This window comes from Thermobia domestica, chromosome 8, assembly GCF_964235325.1.
Source record: "Thermobia domestica chromosome 8, izTheDome1.hap1.1, whole genome shotgun sequence".
Classification (NCBI taxonomy): Eukaryota; Metazoa; Arthropoda; class Insecta; order Zygentoma; family Lepismatidae; genus Thermobia; species Thermobia domestica.
Genome location: NC_137461.1, coordinates 293,685,759 through 293,702,464, shown reverse-complemented (window position 1 = coordinate 293,702,464; position 16,706 = coordinate 293,685,759). Strand labels below are relative to the sequence as shown.

At 37.7% G+C, this 16,706-nt stretch overlaps 1 protein-coding gene across 2 annotated transcripts in view; it reads left to right on the top strand.

The window, feature by feature from the left end:
* dally (division abnormally delayed protein) overlaps nucleotides 1-16,706 on the top strand; it is a 405,711-nt gene that overhangs the window by 76,426 nt on the left and 312,579 nt on the right. The gene's annotated exons all lie outside the window — the stretch shown is intronic.

Sequence of the window (16,706 nt, the reverse complement as noted above, 5' to 3'; positions counted from 1 at the left end):
TAGAAGTTAGGGGGGCAATCCAACCATATTACAGTTCATTTGCAAGCCTTCCGTGAAAATTTTAGGGGGGCAGTAAAAATTTAGAGTGCCGGCCCCCCTGTGGATACGGGCCTGGCGCTCTATCAAGAGGAAGAAAGTCTTGGGTTCAATTCGACAGATGGCGCGCTAAATGCTATTTTACTTCCATCCACTTTATTCCCCACCATTGTTGATGGATTGGTGTCGCCTACCGTATGTAGGAGATTGTCAACGCAATAAATTGTATTGAAGCATTTTGAACCTCCGATTCACCATGTAAAATGTCTAATTTACAGTTGTTTTCTAGAATAGTTGGTCTGTGACTGTGAATTCATCACGTAATCACAGGTGAGCCATTAGCCTGGTAATTGGGAGAATCCCGGGTTCGAATTCGGATACCAGTCTTTCTGATTTAACCTTTTTCAATTTTGTCTCATCCCACAACCAAGCAGCCTAATGCTGAGAGAGTAACTTTAAGTACAAATGTTAGACATCCCGTACAACTTCTTGTTTGTTTATGCCGTCATAAGTACAAATTCATAGGTGTAACTATATCCCATCCCTCGTAGAATACCATTCAACTACAGGTAAGGTTCTTTGAATTCTCAGAAGCAAGGGACCATGGTCTCCTGTACCAAAATACCTTACTTGCGCCAGTAAGATATTCGGCTTCGCGATTCAAACCTGAGGTCTTCTAATTGTAAGCAAAATCGGTCAGCAGTGATTTTTCGTTAACTACAATTCCCGTGATAAATTACAACGTTCATCCCTGCTGATACACTTACGTGACGGTGCTAAGGTTCCAACACGTTCTATACTTTAAAGTATTATGTTGTGTAGAAAGCGTGTTCTCTTTATGATTAGATATTATGAGTTGCTGTTAAGTATAATAGAGCCTCGAACATAGAAAGAAGATAAGAAAATAATTCTTTGTGTTGAGGGTTGAGAATCCTTGTTAAAACATGTTTCATGTGAGAGTCTCTTCAGATGTGAGTTGTGGGGTTGTGAATCTGGTAAAGAGAAGAGGAGAGTGGGGGAATGAGATTCTTGTTTCGAATCGAAGATGGAAGGTGTGGCTGGAAGTCGATATCCCTCCCTCTCCACCGCCACTGAAATCCATCTGTTTCGGTGGTATTGTTGGGGGGGGGGGGGCTAGAAGATGGAAGAAATCGATAAGTGGCTGAAATTCGTCATCTGCACCGACCACTTAAGCGTGAACGAGCCAAGTGTGAAACCACTGAGTTCTGGATGGCCAGAGAATTAGATGTTAACATCGCCAGCTAATGTGCTTCCATGTTGTTTGAAGTGGCCTCATCAGGCAGAAATTATTTCCTCTTGATAGGGGCTTCTTACAGATGACACAAAGTGTTTCCTTGCGCACAGCGTGCTTTTACTTTCACGTCTGCCGTTACCCATAAACCAATGAACTCAATTCTAGCAGATAATTGTTGCTTGTAAGAGAAGATCTTCTATAAGATAAGTTTCTTCCAATTATGCTGGATTGGGGTTTCCTATCATACGGATTATTCATAAATAATCTACAGCACATTCAAAAGTAATTATGAGTCTTGTGACCCGAAAGTCTTGGAAATGTCTTCAATTTGACTTCAGGTATGGAAAATCCCGAAGAGGCCTGACGGGAATTTTCTTCCTGCTATTAGAGATAGGCTTAACAGTCTATCTTTCCTTGTAACCTTTTCCCTTTGTTCTAAAACCTGTAAATAATAACAAAAAAGATATTTTGATATTTTAAATGTTAATGTAGAAAACAAATGATGGAAGATTTGTTTATGTTAATAACTAACTAACTGTATGGTCTATGGAACCCAGAGGTTCAAAAGCCGCTTTCACAAAAGCTCTCAATTGACTTCTGTTCTTAGCCAACTGATCCAGTTTCTACTAGGGATGGGCAAAACCGGACACCGGTTTCTAGAAAACCGAAACCCGAAAACCAACATTTCGGTTTTCTCAAAAAACAGGTTCGGTGAAAACTTTTGGAAGACACATAAATCTATTTCTGTGGAAACAGATTCGGTTTCCGGAGAACAACGAAACACTATTCTGATCAGAAATAGAACAAATTTTGAAGAAAACCGAAACCGGATCCGGTGAAAAACCGAACCGGTTTTGAAGAAAACCGAAACCGGTTTTCTAAAACCCGAAAAACCGGTTTTTGTGCCCACCATTAGTTTCTACTTTCTATTCCTATTTCACTTAGATTCGTCTTAATATTGTCCTCCCATCTGCGCCTAGGTCTTCCTAATGGTCGTTTCCCGATTCAATTTCCAGTTAAAACTTCGAAAGTGTTTCTACTTTCTCCCATTTTGGCTACATGGTCTGTCCACCTGAGCCTCTTAGATTTGATAAACCTAACAATGTTTAATAAACGGTATGAACTATGTACTTCCTCGTTATGAAGTTTCCGCCATTCCCCATCCTCGGCCCTCTTTGGTTCGAATATTGGACTTAGGATCTTGTTCTCAAATACTTTCAAAAATCAATAAATAGTTGATGTACTGGGGTATTGTGTTCCCATTTCTTTTCGAGTATTTGTCGAATAAAGTTCGCTAAAGGAAAAAAAAAACTGCACAGTTGTTGTTTCTGTTCATTTGTATTTAGATGTTCCTTTTGAACAGCAAGGCTGTATGAGATGTGGACCTATATCTTAACGTGGGATCCAGGTCACATGTATTCCCACAGTGCATCGAACCATGGACTTTCCCATGAAAGACGAGAACTGAAAACAAAGAGTAAGCTCTCCTCGCTGTTTAATGTTGCAATTTATTCGCACTGACAAAGAATATATTATGCAACTGGAAAAGTCTGCCTTACTTCTAATTTTGAGTCACTTGACACTGAACCACAAAAGTTTTTTTTTTTTTTTTTTTTTGACAAATCAAAAGGTGTATTATTTCCCTTTTTTCAATAGGATAATTTTGTTCGTGTTATATATAAATGTATTGTATATAATGTAAAGAGTTTGGTTGCTCCAATCACGCAGAAGTAGTTGAAAGACTTGTTATTTGTCCGGGGGCGAAAGGAAGTGAAGCGTTGTGTGACGACCTCTGCAGATGTCGAAGACGCAGGGTCCCAGGTGCAGACAGCAAAGAGGCGAGCCCTCAAGAAATGTAATAATGGTTTCACAGTGTTATCAGCAAACATTATGTGAGGCATCTTTCAACATCGTTAATGTATACAATACTTGGCTAATGGAATCAACACCTTTTTAGTTGTTATTAGGTAGTTGAAATAGCTATCTTCTATTTGTATTTAATGCTACTGTCATTAGCTTTACAGTGTCTTAAGGACATTTAAAACTCCTAGCAATGAATAACATATTTCTTACTTTTAAATTCCGTCTGCTACCTTTAAATAGTTGATCGGGGATCAAAAATCGCGTTAACAGTTATTTTTCTAAAAACGAAAAGAGTTACATTTCGTGAATTACCCACAATATGTACGGGGTGTTTCAGATAAAATATCCAATGTTTAAAAATTACAAACATTTGGAAAGAAAAGAACTAAACAAAAATTGTGGTAGAAAAATGCCAGACTGTGCATGGAATAGAGCGTTCTGCTTGCCCCACAGGGCCATTTATCATGGAGTCCTAGGCTACCATAGAGACCTGCACGGGCCGGGCCTGGCCCGAGGCCCGAAGCCCGGCCCGGCCCGCGGGCCGGGCTTGGGCGGGCCGACTCTGTTATTTCTTTGGGTCGGGCCGGGCTTGGGCGGGCCAACACTGTTATTTCTTTGGGCCGGGCCGGGCTTGGGCTGGCCGACACTGATTTCTCTTCAGGTCGGGCTGGGCTGGGGCTGATCAATTGCAATTCTTTAATAATTATTGACTTTCGTTAAACGATAATTAGAATAAAGCCAAACGTTAAAGAAGTGTGTCCGTGAAAAATGTTACAAAGAATGCTATTTACAGTTTGTGTTGCTTAGCGGCTCCACTTTCACTATAGAGGATTGCAGGCATTATGCGGTAACTTGAGCTCTGACCTTGACCTTCACTGAACTCAAATTATAACAAGAAGGGGTGGGAATGTTTCGCCTGTCGCTAAACAATATTGCCATCTTCACTTTATGCTAAAAATCAATTAAGTTAGATTTTTGTTACAGGGAATGGAGTTTTTGTTCTCTCGATGACAGGCAAAGTTCTAGGAGGCAATGGTACCATTCGGGAGGCAAGCGTCAGGTTGTAAACCAGAGTTTAGTAAATGTTTCTGAGGTTAGGTCAAATTTAGTACTAAATTTTGAGAAAGATTGGGGCTCGAGATAATTTTTTTTTAAATTATCGGGCCGGGGTCGGGCCAAAAACTTTAAAAATTTATCGGGCCCGGGCCGGGCTTGGGCCAAGAATTTTAAAAAACTTATCGGGCCGGGCCGGGCTCGGGCCGAAAATCTCCAAAACTTTTCGGGCCCGGGCTGGGCCGGGCCTAGGTACGTTCGGGCTGGATTGGGCTTGGGCCGAAAAATTCGGCCCGTGCAGGTCTCTAGGCTACCACTCGAATTATTGAACTTTCATGTTCCCACATTAAAAGTACGTAGAAACACTGGTCTTTATTTCTGCAAAAAATCAAGAACTAATATAATGATGAAATCACCAATCTGGAGGACAACAGCTTTGTATAATAGAACGTGTTCAAATAACAATGAATTTGATATGTGATATGTCGCCTAAGAAATTTAGAAATGCCATTATCATGAGTTATCAAGAGTTATGAACTCAAGTTATGCTATCAAGAGTTATGAACATGTAATTGCGTAATTTACAACACTGTAGGTATAATTGTGCTATAGCCTTTTGTGTTGGCAATAAATAAATAAATAAATAAATAAAAATCTAAACGGAAAGAAACCCCACAACACCTTTTAGTGATGAATCAGGTGGTATACTTTTCCATGTAATACTTTCGGGTGATCTTGAAGTTGCCACAATAGAGGACCTGTTTGGCAATATCCTTCAGAATGCTGTTTGTGTCTTCGGGGACGGGGATGTTTCACGATAAGTTTCGTCAAATCTATTTTGGGGAATATTGCACATGTTTCTTAGGCTTCCAATAATTCTCCAGTGCTTGACTTTAATAACTTAGCACATATGCCGCTCCCAGCGTTTTAGGAAATACCAAATACGTTCAGAATATGGTGTTTTTGTTCTATGAGGCTTTCTCACTTCCCACAATTCTTACAAAGGAGGTGTGAATTAGTCCCTCCCCCGATTTAACAAATATGTCCCAACAAAATTTTGTATTTTTTTCTATTTTCATTACTAGCTGAACCTGCGTACTCTACACAGCGTATGATTCACATTTGAGCATGAATCTCCTTGTAATTCCTTACAACATCTGTACATGTCCCTTTACAGACACAAGTGAAGGACGTCTTGATAAAAATCGGCAAAGGGTACCATAAAGAGGAGATTTTGTTGATTACTTTTTCAATATCTCGCACCGTTTGAAAGATTAACCTACTTCCGGTTGGAGTTTCTAATTCATGCATGATCAGTGTTTTCTTTCTTCTTGTATGCAGTGTGTAATAAGCAAATGCATTACACGTTACACCAATAAATTATAATGTCAGTGGTATATGGTGTTCATTGGGCAAAACACTCCAAACAATAAAGATTCATCTTAGACTGGAGAAATGGTTATCCTTCGTTTTTTTATTATCATTTGGCCATGAAACAAACGCCTAAGAGATATACAACCCCTGTATACAACTGGGTGGTGTTGGAATGTATAACTCGTAGGATATATATTTTTTTAAAATTTCAGCACTTCCAGTATATATCCCTAAAAAATGTAATAAAGAGATAATGGCCATGTTTTTTTTTAATATTCAATTAGAACTGGACAATCTACACAAAACTTGGAATCGACCAGCGAAACAGCACGTTTCTAGCATTTGTGGTTTTCAAAATCTCATGGTCGAAAGAACTAGAGACAAACATACATTTTTCTTGACCATAAACATATAAACAGCATTTTAATACAGTATTAGACAGTTGATGAGATCCTGAAAATCTTATATTTAAAAAAATCGCTCGGTTATATGATGCATAACGTTGTGAATATTGATTAAGATACTATGTGCGCTTCTCTCTTCATTTGGGGAATCGCTAAAGAACAGTGTGGTCACACCTTTTTTTCCCTTAGATAAAATCAATTCTCCGCTGAACGAATTAGAATATCAGCTTCTTTAACGACTCAGTTTTGCATTAAAACACGCCCATAAAATTGGTGAATCGACAGCTACAAACTCATCTCGATATGTTTACCATGACACGATGCATTCCATGTTGTCGCAACATTAACTACCCCCCTATCCCAACCCATTACCCTATTTACATCAGCTCGCTAATCACAAACATCTAGTCCCCTCACAAAGCGATTGGTGGCATGGACAGTCAGAGGCAATTTCTGGAAACTAAGATAATAATAACTCCGCCATGCATACGCGGTTTTCGTTACTTTAATGTAATGCTGTAATTTATTAATTACAAAAGGTTCAACTTGTTTGGTATTTTAAATTATAAAATATTACTCTCTTATTGTAATATTTTAATTAGTTTTTGTTAGACAAAAATGATCAGTTGTAATTCACTCACGTACGCTATATTGAAAAATATTATTTTGCTTTTTCTTTTACGGAAATTATCAGAAAGTGCAAGAAATTGTAGACGGCAAGGAAAGTTAAGCCGTAATTGACGTAAAAGCTTTTAGCTGGTAAAATACAGTACGACGTCGATAATCCGAAACGTCAAAAATCCGAACGCGGTCCCTAGAAGTTTTCTACATTTTCTCTTAGCGCTAGCGATAAACAAATAATAGGATTGTCCATCGGCGTTGTGTGAAGTTTTTTTTTTATTTACAAAAGCTCATTCATATGTAATTGTCGTACATATTTTTACTTTTATTTTCCCTTACGCCTATAAAAGTTAAATTTTAAGTGTGAACAGTGTAATTTATTGTACGAGCAGATTCTCCAGAAACATTAAATGTAAGTAGCTTTACGTACGGTATTGTAACTACTGTATGTACTATATAACCACTGTATCGATAAAAGCATACCGTACAGTATATTTAAACCTAAATGGCATTTTTTGGGTCATTTTCGAAAATCCGAACAATTTGAAAATCCGAACTACCTGTGGTCCCAATTAGTTCGGATTTTCGACTTCCTACTGTAGTGTAGTAGACAAATGTTGCTTGGGAAAAGAAATAAGAGGTTAAAAACTATCAATTTTCCCAGACATAACTTACTATACTTTAGGGCCGCGGTGGCTCAGTGGTAGAGCATTCACCTCTTGTATGGAGTCCCCGGTTCGATCCCAGCTCGCGCCAAGTAAACTTTGGAGGACAGACATTGTGTGCATGGGTTTGCTCGGTGTTCTCCTATATGTTAGGTATTATCTCCCGGCATTTGTCTGGTGTAAATGAGAAAAAACCCAGGAAAACCTCATTCAGCATGACTGCCTCTAAAAGGTTTTACACTTTTTTTCGACCGAGTGTCCTCACCGGGAATCGAATCGTGAGACCGACCCGTAGGGAGATCGCAAAGGTAAGCGATAAATGTAATTAGGATCTAGTATAGAAAAAAATATATATTTGTAAAGATTATTTTGAGTTTCATAATTGTAACAAACATTTTTTTTTTACTTCCATACTTATTGTAAAAATACACAGTGTTATCCACGAGACGAAAAATTTGTTGTTTAGTTTCGATTCTCGTCTACGACCTTTTTAAATTCCAGACAAGACGAAAAAACATAAGTTCTCGCCTCGTTTTCGGTGCGAGAATTGAGTCAAATCGAGAAACGTAGTGAATCTCTTAAACAACTCTACTTCACTGAAACATTAAATTGATAAAATGATTATACGTACAGGATGAAGACCATTTATCTACGTTTCAAGAGTTTTCATCCCGGCGAAATTAAAATACCGCTAATTTTACAGTAATTATGTAATATCTTCAAATAGATAAAAAGATAATCGAAATGTGGGACAAGAGCGCTCTAGACAATATTATTTTACATCAGAAACCGTTATCATGACTCACTTATCTGCTTTCGATTTCGAGCCATTTTGAAAATCGGCATTTATTTTCGCGTTTCTAAACAGCTGAAAACGGAAAGCTACTAGGTGACTTGTGATAACGGTACCGCACGCAAAATAATATTGTCTAGGGTGCTCTTGTTCCATATTTCAATTATCTTTTATCTATTTGAAGATATCACATAATTACTGTACAATTAGCGGTATTTTAATTTCGCCGGGATGAAGACTCTTAAGGTGGATCAGCACCCGGAAGTCAATACATATTTTAACTCATTCCCTTAATTACTGTGCAATGAAACGTTACATATTATAAATATTGTACTATAAGATAAAGCTATGTTTCAATTACAGCACAAGACACTGATTCATTTGGTTGTACCTTCTGATATCGAAAAAGGTAACAAATAAAAAATATTTGATTCGTTCTACAATGAGCACACAAGATGGCACTTGCTATTAGATCTTATTAGAAGTTCTCAACTTTATGAAATGTTTATTTGTATCTGTAAAGTATTTTAAAGTAACGATCTTATTACGAAATAGATATATTGTTTGACCATTTGTCGTGTTATTTTTATCATTTTATTTAAATATTAATTTACATTTAAGGAAACAGATTTTGAGAAGAAACTTGCGCAGAACGCCATAATGCGTTCTTGCCAAATTTGTATCTTTAATTTCTGGATTCTAGCGGTGCAGTTCGAGAAGCGGAACTTAGCTGTGGATTGCAGTAAGGGTCGAAAACTAATTTCTCCACTAAGTATCCAATCAGAATTCCATGATTACTTTTTGTATTATCTGACACCAGTAAACACTCAACACTACCTGGCAACGCCGCAATATTCAAGCAGCATTTAGCATAGCACCGAGAACACCTAGTGATCCATCTTAAGTTATTAGGTCTTGACAATGTACTTCAATAATATAGTTTAAAATGAAATGACATGAAATTTTTCAGTTCAACGTCCCACAGTTATATCCATTAGCCTAAGGGAGATGAATGATTAAGGCAATTGAATGATAATGGACGAATTGGTGAAATGATAATCTGGGAGCCGAGAAAACCCACGGACATAAGGTTGTCCACCATTAACTTACTTTGGCGGGGATCGAACCAGGGTCCTCACACACCAAAGATAAGCGATCTATCACAGAGCCATCGTTCTCGGCAACAGTAATGATAATAGTTCAGTCATTGTCATTTTCCTAATACAATACAAAATAATAAAGGCGACTCACTCTCCAACGGCAGACAATACTTTTATTTTACCTAGAAACGGAAAATTTGGACATAGAACATTTTTTCTCACGAAAGCAAGGAAGAAGAGAAATGATTTTTGTAAAATACATATCCTGACGGAGGGAGCCCATATAAATTTTTTCAAGGCTAGAGTATCTTGCGAATTCCTGCAGTTGGGGAGACGATACTCACCATATAAACTTTTCATTGAGGATTACTGAAGTCCAGGGCCGGGTTATCCAATCTGGAGGCCCGGGGCTAGAAAAATTTGTGCTCCCTGCTGCCTTCGCGTAAATCAATTCTCTGAAAGTATAATAGGAAAGAAAGTTAATGGAATACATGCAGTTCTACGACATCAACCATGCCATGCATTAGATGATATTATTATTATTATTATTATTATTATTATTATTATTATTATTATTATTATTATTATTATTATTATTATTATTATTATTATTATTATAAGTATTCTGCCTTTTGGCAGGTTCTGGGACTAATGAGATTTTTTTTTCAATATTAGATTTGGGCTGGAAATGTTTCTTCCACTTTTGTCGATCTTCACCTTCCTCTTTTAACTACCAATATTTTCTCCTATCTTTCAAATCATCAATCAGCTGTGTTCTTTTTCCTATTCCTCGCTTCCCTTCCATCTTTTCTTCTATGGCGATGTGAAGAAGACAACTTCTTCGCAAGATGTGTCCAATCCAAGGATGGTGGCTAGAAGTGTCCTCTTCTCTCCTATCCGTTTTAAAACATCTTCGTTTGTTGCTCTCTCTGTCCATTTTATCTTCTCTATCTTCCTCTAACACCACATTTCAAAGCTCTCTAACTATTTTTTCTAGATAATTCTTGTACCTAGATTCTTATACCTAAAGGAATTTTTCAAATGCACATATAAAATATTACCCTATTTTATAAATGTAACAAATAAAAAATAATGAAGATTATACCTTGTATGATTCTTTTTGGACAGCCAGTCGAGATTTTGATTAGAGTGGAGGCTCCCGTCCTGCTGGTGGCCAAAGTGTGCAGTCCTCCTAAGCACCCTATAATCCGGACCTGTTGAAGACATGTTTCAGCGTTTTCGGAAATTCTGCCCTTAAAGGAGGAAAGAGGGCAATTTGTATAATAGTCAAATTTCCCATTCTTAATTCAAAAAATACCGAATATTAGGGTTTACTTCGTTAGAAGTGAGCGGACATGTGTTTAAGCGTTTTCGTAAATTTTGTTTTTAAAGGAAGAAAATTAAGAAATTTCTAGAACATTTAGAGTTTCGGTTTTATATTCATTAACTTAATTTTCCTGTACGAAGAACGGACACTTTTCGTTAGTTGAGGATATAATATTTATTCAGATGTGTACAGGCAAGGCTCGCATCATATGCTCCCTCTTTCTGAGCAAAAGCTACGATTTTAAGTTTGCTACCTCATCGTGAACAACGAAGGGGAGGGAAAGAAAAATCACTCGCACTCAGAAATGCCTAAAGACTACAAATATAGTTTCGTCGTGTCTGTTTTTCTTCCTTTAAATAATCTATTGTGTGAATGGAAGATAAAACAAACACACATACAGAGTATTTTTTTTTTTAAATTCCATATCGAGCTTCAATCTCAATATACCAGTCTGCAATTCTATTACAACTAGCTATTTTATCTTTATTCTTAATTTTCCCTCTACTTTGTTAAAAAAAATATAAAAAAACTTGTTTCTACCTTCAATGATAAGGAACTTGTGACAAGACTAGTTTTCATATCAAAACTGTGATAACTAACTAAATGGAACAGGTATTCGCTACTGTTCGAGAATTGAGCTCTTGTGTTTGACGATAATCAATTCATGCTGGGATTTGTTTGACTATTAGGTGGCCGCGGTGGCTCAATGGTAGAGCATTACCTCTGTGCATGGGGTCCTTGGTTCGATCCCAGCTCGCGCCAAATGAGCTTTGTGGTGGACAAATACCGTATGTGTGTGTTTTCTCGGCGTCCTTCCGTTTTCTCCCACGTTCTTCATTCCACCATTTCATTCATCTCTCATCATCACCGTCTCCATTAGCCTAGCCGGCATAACCATGGAACGTAAAACTTAAAATATTTTTTGTTTGACTATTTGCTTTTGCATTGCCCACGTGACCTAAACTAATGGGACCTAAACATGATTTATGAATGTAGTATTTAGCTAGAAGGTCAGCTTAGTAAATTTAAGTACCATCATTATGAAGTTTATTTCCAACAAGAACTATTTATTTAAAATAATATAGTTATGACAGATTTTGTCGCCTCTCGAGACTAGCCGCGCCATGGAAAGGGACATACATGTTCCACATATGGTAGAGCCGCCCCTGTATACAGGTAAAGCAAACAGTTAATCACCTCCCGGAGTTTCTTTAAAAAAAAAAAAAATCCCATTCATCAGCGTCTACAAATCCCATTCTTTTCTTGTTACAAAATAAATCAGAAGAAAATATAATTGAGTTTGTGTTTTTAATTTATGTCCATTATCCGAGCACATAAACATCAATAATGGAATAGTGAGTTGCAATAACTGCTATCAGTGGATCATAATTGTCTCAAATCGTGGACGTGGAGGTCAAATCTCAGGAAGAAAGCATGAAATTTCTATTAAATCTGTTTCTATTTCTTTCCGCTGATGGCAGCACTGTGTATATATGTTTCCTTGGTGCTGTGACAGAGAAGCGAGCGGTCTCTGTTATTTAAATGATATGGCGATAAATGTTACACTAATTGGTAGCATTCAATGACATGATAATTACCCAGAGAGAGAGACAATAAAACTGGATTATCTTTAATCTTCAGTGCTTATTAAATTTTATGTTGTAGCATCCAAAAAATATGGTGGTTTTCAAATAAATGAGTGTTAATATTATGCAATTTATGAGTCTGTCTGATCTACCTAATTAAAGAGTTTTTTTTTTTTTTCGGGTGTTTAGTGTGCTCTATATTTCCAGGTGGCAGGAATTTTGTTTTTCCTGTTTGAGCGCCGTGTCGGTGGAAATTTATTGCCGGTGGAGCAGATGTTGCGATAATGAATTGGTTATACTCCGTGACCTTTTCAAGCGTTCAACAATACTCATAGATATATATAGAAGTACATACATATTTTTTTAAAAAAATCAATTTACATGGATTCATTTTATCGGTGTGTTGAGCAATGGATGTTTATTTTTTTTAATAAAAAAATCATATCGTCCATTAAAACTTTGTAGCTGTCTGCTGTTATTTCGAATGTGTACCGTTTTGTATATCTAAACACCGTAACGGTGCACATTTGTGTGGATTGGATCAGCGCTACAGGACATATGTTGTGTATATTTTGTGCACAAGACGAAGACGAAGTTATAAAGACGGAACTACTATATTATTAACATGGCCTTCGAACCATCGCCGGCTAATTGGTTAGTGCACAATTGGCCATTTTGCAATAAGGGCTTACTCAGCGGTGTAGCGAGCAAATTTTCTAGAGGAGCTGCGCTTTTTTACTAAGGATGCCCAGAACCGGTTCCTGGTGGAACCGGTTTTCGGGTCTGAACGGATCCGGTTCTGGGACCGGTTTTTCGGATCCAGGTCTAGAACCGGTTCTTCGGATCCATGTCTGGAACCGGTCCCCAAGATCCGGTTCTGGAACCGGGTTTTCGGATCCAGGTCCGGAACCGGTTCCAGAAGCGGAACTTTGTGGCCATCCATACTTTTTACCCACTAAACCAAACCAAAAGTGTTCTTTCTAAATATGAGTCTTTGACGCGAGCGGTCCCGAGTTCGATTCCTGGTGGGGATACTAGGTCGAAAAAGTATAAAAGCTTTTCCGGCCAGCCATCCTGAGGGGATTTTCCTCATTCATACCAGGAAAATACCAGGATGGTATCTAACATCTAAATTCCACACCGCTTCCTTCCCTTTCCTCGAATAGTGTGTTCGCCGAGGGACGTCATCCCTTATACGTGACATGGACATTGATGCCGAAAGTCCAGAAGTCTAATTCCTAATCCTAATCGTAAATATGAAAGCATTTGTTACACATTTGTTATGAATTCCATGTTAATCAATAGGTCCACGTCTCACATAGTCTCGCTGTTGAAAGGGACGCTAAACTCAGAATCAACTCAACTCAACTTTTCAGGCTAAATTATATCAAAATTTCTAAAATTGCCCCTAAAAGTAGACTACATTTACAAAAAAAGTTCGGGGGGTCCGGACCCCTAGGACCCACCCTCTGCGTACGCCTCTTACTATAAGATACTATATTAAACTCAGCATTTATTTCGCAGGACCATTTAATTTTTAAAATGTCGTTTTCTCTGTGGCTATACGACAGCAGGAGACGGATGATGTGTGTCTCCAGTGAAGACCATGTTGTCTGCACCAGATGATCATCATTTCCTTGGCCAGAGGAGAATCTCTCTCTCTCTCTCTCTCTCTCTCTCTTGTGTTGCATCTTGAGGATTCCGTGGACCGGAAACAGACAGAAGAACAGGAAATGGGTATTAAATGCCCTCTAGTGGTTGACACGTACACTGCTTAGGGTCGGGGAAGCTCAATCGATGTTGCTTCCTATCGAGATAATAGGCGTGAAGCGTCTTTGGTTCCACGTCTTTTCTTAATCACAGTAATTCTTTTCAATTATTTAACCGAAGTACAGCAAGTGTTACCAGAATACATGTATTCTTATAGCTAGTAGTATGAGCGTTATCGTTAGGAGCATATGTGTGTGTCGCCGTTAGAAGACAACAATAGATACAACCTGCTAATTAACAGTGCAATTTATTTGTTTATTTATTTATTTATTTATTCCGTGTTCATTTCATAAATAAATAAATCGATCTGTTCCAGCATAAGAAAGACAGACAAATATGTAATCAATCTGTCCAGCATGGCGCAGCAGAAGAAAACCAATCAATTATGATTAGTAAAACAACTATATATTAATTTTTCGTTATAAAGTTGTTTTTCTCAAAAAGTAAGCATAAGAATTCAGCCTTGAATCGTTCGTTTTGTTTAGTTCGATATTGTGTCTACCGATTAATGTATGCTGCACCTCCCGACCATACTACTACTACTACTACTACTACTACTACTACTACTACTACTACTACTACTACTACTACTACTACTACTACTACTACTACTACTACTACTACTACTACTACTACTACTACTACTACTACTACTACTAATAATAATAATAATAATAATAATAATAATAATAATAATAATAATAATTCTGCCTTTTGGCAGATTCTGGAACTAATGAGGGATTTTTTTTTTCAGTTTAGGCTTGGGCTTGGAAATGTTTCTTCCACGTTTATCGTTCTTCAGCTTCCTGTTTTAACTCTCAATACTTTCTATATTTCGAATCATTGATCACTTGTGTTCTTCTTCCTATTCCTCGCTTTCCTTCCACTTTTCCTTCTATGGCGGTGTGAAGAAGAGAATTTGTTCGCAAGATGTGTCCAATCCAATTGATCTTCCTTACGAAGGATGCAGGTTTAAAGCGTCCTCTTCTCTCCTATCCGTTTTTAAACATCTTCGTTTGTTGCTCTCCCTGTCCATTTTGTCTTCTCCATTTTCCTCCAACACCACATTTCGAAGATCTCCAAATATTTATCTTCTATAACTTCCGTAATGTCCAAGTCTCCTACCATACAGTCCAATATTCCATATATAGCACTTGACCAATTTCTTCCTTAGTTCAATACTAAACCTGCTACTTAAGAGGGCTCTCGACGCCGAAATTAAATTGCCCGCAAATTTTAAACTTTTTCGTAAATATCTCAGAAACGTATAAAGCAGAGAAAAGTTGGAAGTAGTTGTTCTTTTAACAATATGATTTTACAAATGATAGCGTAGTTACAACTTCTCTGAATGTTTTCCGTTGTTTGGAAGTTAGGAAATCAAATTTTTAACGCGAAAAAACAATTCGTACCTAGCTTTTTACATAACCAAAACATTCAGAGGAGTTGTAACTACGCTATCGTTTGGAAAATCACATTGTTAAAAGAACATCAACTTGCAATTTTTCTCCTCTTTATATGTTTATGAAATATTTAGGGAAATGTTTAAAATTAGCGGCAATTTAATTTCGGCGTCGAGAACCCTCTTAAGAGTGATCTTTTGTTGAATATATCTTTGGCTATCCTTGACCTGATCTCTTTGATACAGAAAGCGTCTCTCGTCAAAATACTTCCCAGATACTCGAAATGATCGACCTCTTCCAGTTCCCTTTGTTCTACTCTGACTAGTAAGGACGCTTTCCACGGGATATTTCTTTCATGACTTTCGATTTTTCGATGTTGATTTCCATTTCATATAGTTTCCCAGTGTCAACTGTTTTGCCTATCATCTCCTGTAGTCCTTCACATAATAGTTAAACAAAAAATACCGTAGCAAGAAAAAGTAAAACTTCTTGAACATGCAATATTAATACTAACAAACATTTGGACAAATTTTGAAATGTATAGAATAAATAGTTTTCATAATATTTTGGAAAGGAATATGCCATGTTATTATAGGGAAATCTCAACGCATTCCGGGTGTTCGACACAGCCTTTATGATGATTTTGGATTACTTTATATCTCATTACCTTTACAGTATACTATCGTCCTACTGGTATCATAATGAAAAGCTTAATAAAAAGGTATACTTTATTATCAATTTATGTCAGTAGATGGTGAAATCAATAGGACGTAAATTTTGTACATAAAGAATGCAACGAAGTTTAGCCCCAAATTCATCTCCCCATCAATTTGCCCGAACGTGGTTGCAATCGATAGTTTCCGATGCGTAGAAGACGCCTGTGAAGGAACCAGAGTATTCAGATGCACCGTTCCTGAGATATTGCGTTCCAAAGGTGTGGGATGCCATGAGATGGCGCCAGCATCAAGGTTAGGATCAACGTGGCACTTTAGTTTATGAAACTCAATCAGAAACATCCTCATCATCAAAAGCATTTTCAATGCGAAGAGGAACGTTCGACAATGGGCCGATCACAACAAACTCACGGTTGTGGCCATACGGAAGTACCAAATAATGGTGGCCACGTGTGAACATCCTACAGAAGAAAAGATAGAAACAACGAGCTACAAAACAGAGTTGTCTGTGACCACCAGTGGCGTATTTAGGGAAGTGTCTTCCGGGCTTAAGCCCCCCCCCCGAAATCTTACTATAGTAAAGTATATGAAATATCTTGCAGAATTTTCACATTTTCAGGAAAAGCCCCCCCCCCCCGAAAGTTAGCAAAGCCCCTCCCGAAACAAAATCGTAAATACGCCACTGGTGACCACTATAACATGTTAGCCTTACACTTTATACAAATACTCTCGGGGGCGTGAAGAGGCGATCTTGCAGCTGCGCCTCGATACTGGCGCCATCTCGA